This window comes from Lampetra fluviatilis, chromosome 5 (assembly GCF_964198595.1).
Source record: "Lampetra fluviatilis chromosome 5, kcLamFluv1.1, whole genome shotgun sequence".
NCBI lineage: Eukaryota > Metazoa > Chordata > Hyperoartia > Petromyzontiformes > Petromyzontidae > Lampetra > Lampetra fluviatilis.
The window spans coordinates 11,789,139-11,804,282 of NC_136279.1; the positions used below are offsets into that span (position 1 = coordinate 11,789,139).

The 15,144-nt window shown below is 48.1% G+C and overlaps 1 protein-coding gene across 1 annotated transcript in view; it reads left to right on the forward strand.

Annotated features, from left to right (window-relative positions):
- LOC144932229 (transmembrane protein 235-like) overlaps positions 1–15,144 on the forward strand; it is a 42,850-nt gene that overhangs the window by 358 nt on the left and 27,348 nt on the right. The window lies entirely within an intron of this gene.

Here is a 15,144-nt window from a genome sequence, read left to right on the forward strand (position 1 = left end):
TGCCGCACGTGGTGAGTGATGATGCACGTGGTGAGTGATGCCGCACGTGGTGAGTGATGCCGCACGTGGTGAGTGATGCCGCACGGGGTGAGTGATGCCGCACGTGGTGAGTGATGCCGCACGTGGTGAGTGATGATGCACGTGGTGAGTGATGATGCACGTGGTGAGTGATGCCGCACGTGGTGAGTGATGCCGCACGTAGGTGAGTGATGCCGCACGTGGTGAGTGATGATGCACGTGGTGAGTGATGATGCACGTGGTGAGTGATGATGCACGTGGTGAGTGATGATGCACGTGGTGAGTGATGCTTCACATGGTGAGTGATGCCGCACGTGGTGAGTGATGCCGCACGGGGTGAGTGATGATGCACGTGGTGAGTGATGATGCACGTGGTGAGTGATGATGCACGTGGTGAGTGATGATGCACGTGGTGAGTGATGCTTCACATGGTGAGTGATGCCATACGTGGTGAGTGATGATGCACATGGTGAGTGATGCCACACGTGGTGAGTGGCGCTGCACGTGGTGAGTGGCGATGCACGTGGTGAGTGATGCTGCCCATTTGAGTGACCTGCACGTGTGATTGATGCTGCACGCGTGAGTGGTGCTGCATGCGATCGTTGCTGCACTTTGGATTGGTGCTGCATGTGCTTGATGCTGCGCCAGTGGGTGATGCTGCACGCATGCGTGGAGCTGAAGGTATGGGGAGCGAAGTGCAGCGGGCGAGCACACTGCACGTAAACCCGGTTACCCAAGTTCGATTCCCGCTCACGGCCAACACCAGTGACGATTATCTGAACCGGTTCTGAGCCTCCTCTAGGTCGACTCAGTCTCAAGTGAGTATCTGGTGCGGTTTGGTAAACATCACCACCAGGGAGACAAAGGCGGCCGTGCGTGGTGTTGCGCCGTGCCGGACTTCATAGGTGCTCGCTAACAGCACTTGCTCCTTCAATCTGTGAAGCCACCATGGGGGGGGGGTCTTTGTCATTGGGGCTGCACGTGTGAGTGATCTTCACGTGTGAGTGAAGCTGCGTGCGTGGGACGCGATGTCACGAGCAGAGTGGTCCAGTTACGCGAAGTCCTCCGTGTCTCTCAAACTCCAGTGAGTTCAAGGACCCCCCAACCCAAACACACACATTTTAAAAAGTACTGCATTATTTTGCGTGCGCCGATAGAGCCGGTGATTTTAGAGGGAGTTATGTTACCATTCCTATCCGATGAGCCAGCAGGATTTATTTCGCCAGCCACGATCTGCTGATGAGACCCATGCTAGAGATCGATGAAAGCGTTACAGACTTTTCGTTTTTAAACAAATACCCCATCGCTCGTTAACACGAGACTCGAAGGGCACGAGGCCGATAGTCTACGACAAACAATGCACGTCTATGCGGCGAGAAACAGAACCGCGGTCAACTTACCTACGTAATTTTCAATTCCGTATCCAATTGAAGATGCTGCACACGTTGCCCGCACCTGATGATGGCGTTCGCGAGGAGTTGCAAGCAGTGAGGGACTCTTGAGAGGTAACCGCTACGCGTGGCGAATGAGCGGTTTTTTTAAAACAAGCATCCATCAATAGGGCCGTTGTGTCATTCGAACGACACATTTCGTCTGCAAATGCGCTAAAAGCACGTTTAAAAACAAACTTTCATTGCACGTCTTCTCAAGAAACAGACTAATGACGACTATCAAGATTGACGAAGATCGGGTGATCCATTTTTAGATATCCACTCATCCCTAAACGGGGAACCTCTCTGTTCTCAACAAGTGGTTAAGTACTGTGAAAGCCATTGCCACTTAGGCGCCAGGCGAGACTGAGAGAGGGTAAGATTATGTTTGTTCATTAATATTGGTGGGAGACATGTATCGGTTTTCCAAGTAAACATTTTCCATCTCTATAAATTCTCGCTAATATTCATTTGAAATACCCATTCTTCACTCACGTTTTCTGCCACGTGCATGTGTAATGGACTGGCACAGCATATCAAACAAGCTTCGCTAGTGGGATGTCTCTACACGGATCACCCGTATATTGCCCATTACGTGAGTGTTAGTTCATAACGCGCACGTATGGTCGACATATGAGCATGATAGTAATTTAAATGAATAATGTGTATTTTCCCTAAAAAAGTGGCTGCAACGTGAGAGTAATATTACGATGTCCATTATCCACACGCTCGCTCACAAGATCGCTAATAGAAGACTGCATTCGCATTGCAATTAAGCAGCCGGGTGAATACACGAATGTCAGATTAATTTAGCCCGACAATTTGTTTTCCCATCAGCGTCTACACGCTTGCATACATATCTATAAATAATGCATTTCAGTAACATCTTTCCGCAAATAACCTTCACTCCACGAGCATTATTTCAACACCTGGGCAATGAATTGCCCACTTTACTGCAGGATAATCCTAACCCGCGTGTGTGCATGAATCTATACCAATCTCCTGGCGCTGTAGTTGAAACAATGGGCAGTCGGCTATTTAATACAACTTAATTGTATCAAGCAGTTGAGCTATACACACAGGCTGTGTGCACTGGGCTGTCCAGTGCGAGTCTGAAGCTTCATGTATGATAGCTCAATAAGTGCTGAAAATTATCCAGTGAACACGCAACGTTGGACCTACGTTGAGTCAATGGTTCTAGCAACATTCCAACATTGGCCTAATAGAGCTTTAGGCTTGTCAGATACAGTTGCTTAGATGTGTACCTAGAAGATAAATAAGTGGGGTTGAATATAATTTGACAATTAATTTGCCTTCTATGAAGCGTACGGGGTTTGTTTTCATTTTGAAGTTGGTAAATTCCACTCTCATATCATATCGTATGCACATGAAAAATTGGAATTCATTCCTCAAAGGTCTAATGTCAACCAAATATTTTCCTTGCGCTATAACCTAGGTTCCAATGAGTACATATTCTGTAAAATATATATATACGAGTAGAAATACCTTTATTCTTCTGAAATTACACCTTTTTTCTGAAATTACAGGTTGCGAAATGTATAGGTACCCCGTTAAAATAGCTCCGTATTGAGAAATTATAAAGGGAGATCAGAATTTTATTTGAAAGCTGATAAACATCTCCCGCCAATCTCAATACGACACTAATTCAATATTTTAACATACTGCTACGTGATATTTTAAGCCATCGTTTTCACAATATCCAGTCACCCGTTGGGAAGGAAATGGGTCATAATACATATAAATAAATGTGGTATCTATAAATGATAATGGTGACGTTTACCTTTTAAACCAGTGTTCTTGATGAGCGTGTTGAGTTTCTGCATTGTGTTTTGTACCACTGCCAATGCAGTATCACCTTATAATGTGTATCCATAAATGGAAAAAAACACCCTGCTCACACACGTCAAAAACACTTCTTTGAAATAAATACATATTTTGAAAATCGGCGTCATTTCTGGCAATGGCCCCACTTCAAAGCACATCAACAATGAAGGAGGCCCATTGCCAAAGCGTCACTGATGACATTTCATTTCATTTTTAGGCAGTGATGTTGACGAGTGTGAGTGAGGGGCTGTTTGTCATCTGGCAAAACAACCCCCTATCTCCTCGCGGTGCCGTACGGGCAACTCTGTCGTGGACAGTGCTGTGGGAGGAGGGCCAATGCCCATTGGCCTCTCCCCTCATGGCGTCTGTGACCACCACAGTGGCTAAACGGAAGCTCTGGATGGGTGCGAGGGACTGGTAACCCCTCCACCTTCAATTCATTACCACGAAACTACGACTTAAACATAAATATGTAGCTAATAAGCTTGTGCCGGAGGCCCCGGGGGGACAGGCGTCTATGACGTCTCCTGGCCAAACCCCAATTTGCAGAGCCAGGAGAATGAATCTTCACCCACAGGGCTTCTCTAGAAACAACGAAAAGCCACTACGGATGGCCACGTGGAATGTTCGAACGCTCACTGCGGAGGAGAGGCTGCCACTCCTTTGCCAGGAGCTGGACCGGTACCGCCTGGATCTCTGTGGCATTCAGGAGGTCCAGTGGACCGGTTCTGGCTCCTGCCACCATGAGGGGTGGACAGTCCTCCACTCGGGGCAGGAGACTGCCAAACAACAGGGTGTGGCTCTTCTTCTGAACAAAAGAATGAAGGGGGCGTGGAAGCGTGGCGGTGAGGTGTGGGAAGCTGTAAGCCCCAGGCTACTTTGGGCTCACCTTCCCATCAATCAGAGGCGAGGAGTGGTGGTCGTGGTTACTTATGCCCCCACCGAAGACGAACATCCGTGGAAGGATGCAGGCAAAGCCGATGAGTCAGAAGCTTTCTATGACCTCCTGTCACAGGTGCTGGCTAAAGTGGCCACTCGGGACAGAGTCATCTTGTTGGGTGACTTCAATGCCCGAGTTGGTCATGATGCTGGCACCTGGTCTGGAGTGATTGGAAGGCATGGGCCAGATCAGCTCAATAACAACGGTAGGAGGCTGCTAGATTTTTGTGCAGCCCATGGGCTTGTAATTACCAACACGCTCTTCCGGCATCGGCGCATCCACACAACATCATGGATGCATGCCGGGTCCAAGCAAGAACATCTGCTGGACTACATAGTGACAGACCAGCGGATGCGAGCCCATGTCCTTGACACCAGGACCTACCGTGGAGCTGATCTGCCCTCTAACCATCGACTAGTCATCTGTAAGTTGCGCCTGCCATTCTTCCACTCCGGTGGTGGGTGTACACCCAGTACCCCATTCCAACCTAAAGTGGCCTGGTCTCAGCTGATGAAAGTTGCAAGCGAGAATTTCATCATTGCTTGCAGCGGGGTTGGCATCGTCCCCCACTCCTCCTGATGTCGAGAGTAAATGGGCGAGGTTTAGGACTGTGACTCATGCAGCTGCAATGGTTGCTTTGGGTACGCGGTCCAGACCTCCCCAGATACCCTGGCTGACAGAGGAGGTGTTCAGGATAGTTGAGAAAAAGCGACAGGCTCACTCTCATCGACTACAGCATCCCACGTCAGAGAATGAGGAGGCTTACCGCAGCCTTCGCTAGGAGGTTCGGAGAGCCGTAAGGCGCTGCAAGGATGGGTGGTGGTCGCGAGTTGCTGAGGAGATGGAGTCTGCCTCAATGGCCCGCGAGCACAAATCACTATTTAACTCCATCAAAAAAGTAACCTGCAGCGCCACACCTATTACCATCATTAGGGGGGAAAACGGTGATCCAATCTCCGACCCCCAGGAACAGGTTTGTAGATTTGCTGATCATTTCTGTGAGGTCCTGAGGGAGGGGAAATCCCTCAGCTAGGAAAACATCATGGCACAAAGTGGGGATAACCCTGCTGAGGCTGAGGTGCCTAAAATATTGGAAGAGGTCACCCCCTGTGAGTGGCTAGTTGAGGTGCCATCTGTTGAGGAAGTACTGAAGGCGATCCGGAGTCTTGAGACCAGGAAAGGCACCGGGCAGAGATGATCTCCCAAGCGAAATGCTGAGGGAGGGTGGCGTTTATGCACAGACTGCCCTATATGACATAACAACAGTCTGAACCGCTTGACGGGTTCCACAGGATTGGAAGGATGCCCTGGTGGTCCCCCTCTTTAAGAAGGGGGACCGCACAGACTATAACAACTACAGGGGCGTCTCACTCCTCAGTGTGCCGGGAAAGGTCCTGGCAAGGATTATTCAACATCGCCTTGCTAGGCACGCTGAGGAAAGGCTTGCGGAGCCCCAATGCGGTTTCAGGAAAGGGCGGTCCTGCACAGAAGCCATATTTTCTGTCCGTCTGCTACAGCAGAGGTGTAGGGAATTTCAACAAGACCTACATATCTGCTTTATTGACCTGGTCAAAGCCTATGATACCATCAGTAGGCCTGGGCTCTGGGTTGTTCTTCGTGCTTTCGGAGTCCCTGACCCTCTGCTCATGATCATTAAGGACCTCATGATGGTGAGCGGGCCCGGGTTAAACTATGTGGCCGGGAGTCAGAGCCTTTCTCTGTACACCTTGGGGTGCGACAGGGATGTCTTCTGGCTCCCACATTATTTAACATCTATTTTTACCACGTAGTTCGTGAAGCCTTCAATAGCTGTACCGGGGGAATCTCCATTTGGTACAGATATAATGGGAGGCTGATCGATGCCTGGGTGCGATCAAGGGATGGCTCCCTATTGGTCAACCACATTATGTATGCCGATGATTTGGTAATAGCTGCTCATTCAGAGGAGGAGTTGGAGACGCTGCTGCTGAGACTGGAGCGTGCCACTAAGAGGTGGGGCCTTACCATCAGCCCCACCAAAACTAAGGACCTGCCTGAGTATTTTGTACCATCGGACACTCCACCCTCACAACTCCCAATTGGTGATGGGGCAGTAGTGGAGAGAGTGGAGAGTTTCCCATACCTGGGCAGTGTGCTTATGACCGGCTCCAGTTTAACAGCAGAGGTCTCACTCCGAATCAGTCGAGCGGCAATATCTTTTCATCGGTTGCGTAACGCTGTGTGGAACCTACCTGGTCTGTCGCTCCGCACGAAGTTTCAAGTCTTCTCGGCCACAGTCATTCCCTCCCTTCTCTACACTTGCGAAACGTGGACCCCCCGAATGGAGCATCTTCGCCGGTTGGAAACATTTCGGCTGGCCTGCCTACGATCCATCCTGGGTTTAACCAGGCTGGATTGTGTGAGGAGCTCACAAATCCTTGAAAGATCTGGGCAAAGTCCCATCGGTGAGCTCCTCCGGCAGGCAAGGCTGCGTTGGCTGGGTCATGTAGCCCGCATGCCCAGCCACCGCATGCCGAAACAGCTTTTGTTCGGCCGGATCTAGGGGGCTAAATGGGCGCGGCACGGGCTAGAGAAGAGATGGAGTGATGTGTTACAGGAGGACGTGGAGCTGAGTGGACTTGCCGATGACTGGTTACCAGCAGTGTCAAGATCGGCCTCTGTGGAGGAGGCTCGTGAAGGATGCTACTGGGCAGTTGGAGGCAGTCGCCCTCCAGCAACAACGGAGGGCGGAGGAGCGACGCTCACAACAACGAGCGGAGCGCCGGGTGGCTAAAGCACAGCAAGTTGGCACAGTAGGGGGCACAGGTGGTGCATCAGCCAGTCATCTCGGTCATCTCAGTCAGTCGACCCGTGGCACCTGGGTCTGCCCCGTGACCTCCTGCCAGCGGGCGTTCGACACTTCACGTGGCCTCAAGGTGCACATGGCCTGGCACAAGCGTCGTGGTGACGTCACCGCCACTTAGTGGCGAATGGCGGTTGTTGTTGTTGTTTGTCATCTGGGCTTGTGCACCATTGTCAAAGCATCATCATCATATAATTTGCATAAATTAATGGGTCACCCTGTATATATGTGTAGTGACATATGACGTCACTACCGTGTTGGGTCTGTTCGCATCACGTCACTGCTATGTCGGGTCGGTACGAATGACGTCACTGCCGGGTCTGGCAGTGTGGAGGCTGTTGACGAGTGCCACGGGGGTCGTGTCAGGCCGTGGCACTCTGAGTGAACCCGACCGGACACGTGACTGGATCAAGGTGGGTGCCAGGGGACCTTGGGGGTCACGTGGTCGGGGAGCAGAGCCTTCGCGAGGGTTCGAGAAGGTGGGCGTGGCCTGGGTGTGGCCGGCCACGCCAAGGTGCATATAAGCAGGCTCCGCACACAGAGCGGGGCTGTTCGTGTCCGGGATGAAGACCCCTCATGAAGACTGAAGACAGAAGCCTCTAGTCGTCGTGGCCAAGCAGAAGCCCTCCCGGCTTGGCCACGTTGAGTAGTACCCGAGTGTTCGAGTGTTAGCGAGATTAGGACGGTGGTCACCACCTTAAATATAGTGTGTGTGTTACAGTTGTATTGCAGTTGTGTTAAATAAATAGTGTTGCCTCCATACGAGTGTGTGCGCCTCTGTGGAACGATTACATATGTATACAGTATAAAGAGATACCGTGAAAAGGAGGAACAGTCGTTGCTATTGCAGGATGTTCTTAAATTCAGGCATCTTATTTAATGCACAATCCACGTGGAAATTATACGGATAACAACCGTAGACCTACTGACCACTCTCTCCGTCTTCATTATCGACACGCGTGTGATGGCTCCCTTAACGAGCCTAATGACGGGGCGCTTTGTGAGCCGTGCTCAAAGTTATGCAGAGATATAGTAACGAGCCAGTACGACCCAGAACACGTGCTCACCAAGAGAGAAAAAAACTCACCACATGGCCAAAATACTCACAACATGCCAAAAAAACTCACCACATGGCCAAAATACTCACAACATGCCCACAAAACTCACCACATGCCCAGAAAACTCACCACGTGCCCAAATAACTCACCACGTACCCAAAAAACTCAGCACGTGCCCAAAAAACTCACAACATGCACAAAAACCTCACCACATGCCCAAAATAACTCACCACATGCCCAAAAAACTCGCAACATGCCCAAAAGGCTCACCACGTGCCCAAAAGAACTCACCACGTGCCCAAAAGAACTCACCACATGCCCAAAATAACTCACCACGTGCCCAAAAAACTCACTCCGTGCCCAAAAGAACTCACCACGTGCCCAAAATAACTCACCACGTGCCCAAAAAGTCTGCCGAACATGCATAATTTTTGTTGTCATACAGCTCTGGTGAGTTTTTTTAAGTGACGTATGATTGTTGACCACTGCAAAGACAGTCTCTTAATTGTTCTTGCTTTATTGTGAACGCACGAGCTGAATTCCCCACCACCCCAACCCCGGCAAGGACTCCCATCAAGTTGCGTACAATATCTGAATTATTTTTTTCTGTTATGTTGCCACTTAAATCAGTACGGACCACTTTAGATGATTATGCAACAAGTCACTGAACCTAGCACGATCGTTCCCCCCCCCGCCCCTCAACATTTTCTGGATTCGCGGATCACTGTCATGCCGAGTGGACAAACTTGCAGTAAAACGCACGCCGTTTTGTGAAAACATCGTAGCGGAAACAGTTTCGCGAATTACATCCCACGGCCTTTGCAAACCACCAGGTGGTCTGCGAATCACAGGTTGGGAACCGCTGCCTCTCACCGTGAGGGCATTTCACCCCTTGCTCTGTGTGCCTCGTGAATTTGCACTACTTTTTGTGTTGAGTTTATTGTCCTTCACCCGGCACCTCCGATTAGTACGGTTCCTTACGTACAGTGCAAAAGAAGTTCAACATACATGCATGCATGAACGTGTGTATTTATAATGGAATGGAATAAACGTTTCAGTTATCAACGCAGCACAGTCGGTGTCAGAGAGGGTTAGCCAGCCTTACAATACCGCTCACATATGCAGTCAGAGTAACCCATTTGCACCATGAAATGACTTCTGTATTGAGCTGCGAATTCAAGAGCGGGTTGAAGATTTAGATATATGTTGAGGTATTGCACTCATTTTTGCATATTATGTGATAAGGATGGATTCGGTTTTTTTTCCTATGCATGTGGTATGAACTGTAATGTAATGTACAGTAACATCCCCTTTGTCATTCCCCTGCTGGGTGGAGGCCTCCTCACAATCCGACCCTCGTTGAGGTTGGTTTTGACTCCTATCCACCATCCTGGTCACTGCAGATTTGGTGAAGGGGGCGAGAGAGGAGACAAGGACAGATGAATCCTCGCAGCAGTGTCTCTTTGGCTGCCCATCGAACAAAGATGGTCGCTGCATCGCGCGCTTTCAGATGCGCTTCTGCGGCCGTCTGGAATGCTCTTCCTCCCGATATTAGGAAGCTACTGGAGCTATGCATTTTAAAATCTAGATTGAAAACTAATTTCTTTAGAACTTCCTTTTGTTTAGTTTGTTGTGCTTCTCCCGCACCTCCTATTAGCACGGTTGCCTACGTACGGTTTGAAAGAAGTTCAACATACATACACGTATCACTCACCACTCATGTTAGCCATGACCGGGAATTGAGCTCGACCCTGTCCTGTGACACTCAACGTTTTTATTCATATGATATGCTGCATGTTAGATTTATGGAGACAGTGTTATCTGCAGCATTCTTTTATCACCAGGTGTGATTAATTTCTGTAATTGACAGTTGAACATAAACTGTTTCACCTGAACTCATTGGGTCACACCTGGGGTAGATTGAACATAACATACGATAGTGCCATTATTTCAATGCCATTATTTCATAATTATTTCAATGCCATTATAAAATAATCCCCTCATCTGCCACAATTCAAAGACGTGTGTGCGTTTCCTTAAGATCTTCGGTCCACTCAAAATTATTATTCATCATCATCAGCCATTGTCTATCTACTGCTGGATGAAGGCCTCCAATAACATCGCCATCCCTCACTGCCCAGAGCTGCTACCATCTGTATAACTCTCGTACGTAAACTAACCTCATCGCTCCATCTCCACGGAGGTCATCCTCTTGTGGATTCATTATCTCCATTGGTTGCCATTCTTTTGCCAGTCTCACCCATCAGCCATCATCCTGTCTTAATTGTTAATGTGATGTCTAATTTGAGTTTTTTTCCCTGATCCACGTGCTAATTTTTTTCTGTCCCTGAGTGTAATTCCAAGCATGCACCTCTCCATGCTTCTTTGGGAACTTTTCAGTTCTGTATTCAATTTTATTTGTGGGTGGCCAACATCACGCCCGGCCGCCTTTGTCTCCCCAGTAGTGATATTTACACACATTTGAGGCTGAGTCGACATAGGGGAGGCCCAGAACCGATTAAAATAATTGTCACTGGCGTTGGCCACGAGCAGAAATTGAACTCGGGTCGCCAGGTTCGTTGCGCAGCGTAGCGCTGCCCGCTACACTACAGGACAGGAATCTCATGGTTAACCGCGAATGGTCGAGCCACTAGGGCGTGCGCGCGATTGGCAAATTGTACCTAAATAAATCGAGCGCGATACAGCAAAATCCTTGATAGCTAAACCCGCAAGAGGGAAGGGTTTGCTGTACTCACATTCAAGGAGTCAGTCACTCCAAAAAGAAGAAGAAGTTGCTGATGAGGCCAAATCAAGTCACTCCGTCACAAGTGGCAGGGCCACATCAGGTCACTCCGCTGCAAGTGCGTGGGCTGAGTCGACGAGCACGCAGCCTAAAATCATTCCAGTGACCAAGACTTAAGTCACAGGGCCAGGACTAGCACAGACTGAGTACGCACCGGGACAAAGGCAAGGAGTGGGACAGAACAAGGCGGAGCTCCATCGTCTGAGTCCTACCCGGGGCAATCTCGAGGGACTTCATCAAACCGCCACCGGTGACACTCTGATCCTGCACGAGACGACGCCGTGAGGTCATCGCGACGGGACAATAAGGGGAAAGTATTCATACCATACGGTATCCAGACGCCAATGTTGTTGGTAAAAAGTGGTTAACACATTCCTGCGGAGGGAGCTGGTAGGAACGTTGGGTTGCTCGGTCAATGGCATGCAGGGTCAACGGCGGCGTGGTGTATTGCCCGACTGTGAGGGCGGGCACAAGCCGGCGTGAGTAGGTTAAACGTTGAGTTTTATAAGGGCACCACGGGGTGACCAGCCCCTCCCCACCCAGCCCCACCCCTCCCACCCCCCACCCAACCCCACCCTCTCCACCCAGCCCCTCCCCACCCTCCCCTCCCCACCCAGCCCCTCCCTGCACGACGGACGGACGGACACAATAATCCCTTGTGGGCTGGTGGAACCAGTGGGTTCCCACCAGTATAATTCAGTGTGTCTCAAGGGTACGTTCTGCATTGTATTAATGGTGGTGTGCGAGTTGGGTCGTTGATTGTATTGCTATTGTGTTCTGTTAATAGCTCCTGCGTCGAGAGGTAGGCACTACACATAGATGTGGATATAGAACAATGAGCAGCGAATCTCCCGTGTAGAAACAAGACAAATCTACCTTCTGTTACGTTCATGACATTTTCTCTTCGAGTGTAATGCATTTGATGGCGTACATCCTTGAAGTTAATGAATATTATATTCTTCGGTATTTCGGTAAAGTCACGTAGATAGGTTCAAATATTGCAGCCGAAATGTTATTGTTTTGATGTCGCTCCTTCAAACGGGTGTTAAACTGAACCAGTCACTTGATTCCTCAATCCCTCACCGTGACAGGCACAGGGTCCCATTTTCTTGACACATATAAACATAGACAGCATCTATGTACGGAACCCACCCTTCTGACCAGCGTGCAGGTAAAGTATGGTGAAAAACCCCAATGCGACTTACATGGCATGGGGAATACTTCCTCCAGCAGTGAGTGGATCGACATTGGGCTGTACATATTGCGTGGTGCAAGTTAGCAAAGGGGATTTGCAACCCTTTCTCATTAGCAAAGGTGGAGATAAATGTTCACATTTTGATTGAGTTTGCTTACCGCGTCGCCGGGCTATGCTGATTGCAGCCTCGAGAAAATCTGCTGTAAGCCCTCGCTCCTGTGCTTGGGATTACCAATCAGGAAATCAAACAGTGGTGTCCCAACGGCAATAATATACGCTCCATCAATTCGAGTAGTATCCACTGGGGGCCTAACCCCCCTCAATTTAATGCATGTATTCATGTCCGGAGAATATATTTCTGCATGCTGAAATATATTTCCGCATGCTGAAATATATATATAAAATTTTCAGTAACAAAAATTAATACGCATGAGCACATCATATTTTACTCACACCCAAGACTTAATTTCAGCTGGGTCTGTTAGGGTCGGTGACTAGGACCCAGCACATCATGTCCAGTATACGTACCTCTCGCTCCGGCTGTGGCTACTCTTCACGTGCCACCTCCCAGTCTACTACCAGTGGACATGGAAAATTATGCCATGAGAAATGAAGCCCGACCACCACTGAAGGGGAGTGCGTAATAAAAATTTAGATTCACAAAGACACGCGAGGCATTTGTTAAGACGGGGCATTGCGGTTCGATTTATCTTGGCTTGCATTTCACGGTCTGCCTTACCGCACAGGAGCCGATTCTTTAAAAAAAACGTTGTAAGGACGGCAGGGATGCAGCCACACTTTGTAAGTTGCCTTGCTAGCGAAAGGCGGTTATCGATAGATGCACAGTGACCCGTTCCCAGTATTTGCTAATGCTATCAGTATTTACCATGGCCATATGCGATGTACAGATTAAGCCTATTTAACATATGCTAAACAATACTACATTGCTGTTCTATAATTGTATTAAACCGACACAGCACCAAGCTGGCTGCTCGTGTGGGGTGCCGCCGTGACGAGACGTTTACTGCCTTGCCTCGTACTTGGGAGGTCTTGGGTTCGATCCCAACTCTGACGCCTGCATATTTGGAGTTTTCACGTTCTTCCCATGGTCTCGTGGATTTTTCTCTGGGTCCTCCGGTTTTCCCTCTACAGAATCAACGTGCGTTTAGCACGGTTGACTATGTATAGTGCGAAAGACGTTAAAATTAATAAATAACATGCATTAAGATTACTTGTTTTCGATACATTTTTACGCTATAAGCCACTTCATTGGGCTATCATTTCTGAAAAAGAGCTATATAGTGAAGTGGGCCTTACCTGGTAAAATGAAAATAGTTGGTTTGTTAGCTACTTTGTTTTTAAATGTGTCATAATTTGAATAATCACCATTTGTGTTTAGTTTGTTAAACGGAGAAAAATGTAGACAAAAAAATTATATGATTTTTGTCTTAGCTTTTTGGGGGTGTATTGGCCATTATCAAAAAATGTTTCAAAATATTTGATGATACTGCTTTGGCCGTGATGCACAAGAACTAGCAACACAAACACTTTATGTGCTCAACAACACTGCCTTACAAGAAACATATACGGGTGGCCCAAAAGGCAGGACACATAGAGTGTTATTTTCTTTATTTTAACAAATCACATTCTGGTTACTTAATTTATTGTAACATATGTTCAAACTGACTTCCGTAAACACTAATTCATGCATGAAGTCTCTTTTGAAATTATTTTAGAACATTTTTTCTAAGATTACACGTGTAACCTTTGAACATTCAGCAATTATGTTTTGTCTCAATTCATTCGGGGTTCTTGGTCGAGTTTTGCAAACGACGGATTTGAGGAGACCTGACAGGAATAAATTATTTTTTATTAAAATAGATAAACTTTGAACTTCAAGAATACATAATTACAATGTTTAATGCTGGTGTTAAAATGTATGTAATAAAGCGATGTGTCCTGACTTTTGAGCCAACCTGTATATGACCTGTGACGTTTCAGGAAATGGCCCTTCTATAGCACACAGAGTGGCTAGAGAAATTGCATTCATAAGGGTTGGAGATTACACTTAACACCATTGGGCCTTATGAATTACATTTCAAAAATGATATCTTATTCACATGTTTTAAATAGGCATATGAAGTGAACTAATAGTAGCTATTGCGTACCAGATAACCACACCAGTCATCAAAAGGATTACTAAATAAACCCATTCGTATTAAACACGTTCCTTCGGAGTGGGCAGGTAGGAACTTGGTTGGACAGCGCATTCGTGCGATCCGTGTCACGCGGCGCAAGCTGCGTGGGGCGGCGCGTCACGTGGTGCTGAGCCCGCCCGAAGCGCTCTGAAATCAAATCGAGGGTGTGGCTATGCACGACAGACAGACAAATAATCCCTGGTGGGCAGTGTGGAACTGTTGTTCCTACCTGTAGAAGTAGAAATATACAATGTTGTTGACCCAATGCATTATGGGAAGGTTTGCTTTTGTGAAGACGAGCAGGGCGAACCCCACCCTCCCCCCAGGCAGTGCATTGATGTACGTATTTTGAACTTCTTTCGCACCGTACGTAGCCAACCGTGCTAATTGGAGGTGCGGGGGTAAGGGCAATGAACTAAACACAAAAAGCAGTTCTAAAGCAGCGAGTTTTCAATCTACAGTACATTTAAAAGTGCATCTGTCCAGTGACTTCCTAACATCGGAAGAGCGTTCCAGACGGCCGCAGAAGCGCATCTGAAAGCGCACGATGCAGTGACCGTCTTTGTTCGATGGTTATCCAGCGAGGGTGACCGGAGTTTTCGTGATGGTTTATGCTCCTTGTTGGGCCTCATTACCATTTCAACAGAATGAATTTAACTTGCATGGATTTGTGAGGCAACATATTTGGTGATGCTGTGTTAGCAGCGGTGTATACGCACAACCAATAATGTATTTCTTAAACCAAACACACTCGTCAACAATGTTCTTTTTCTGAGAGAGAGTAGTCTGGGAAATAAAATGTTAATTTAAATTCA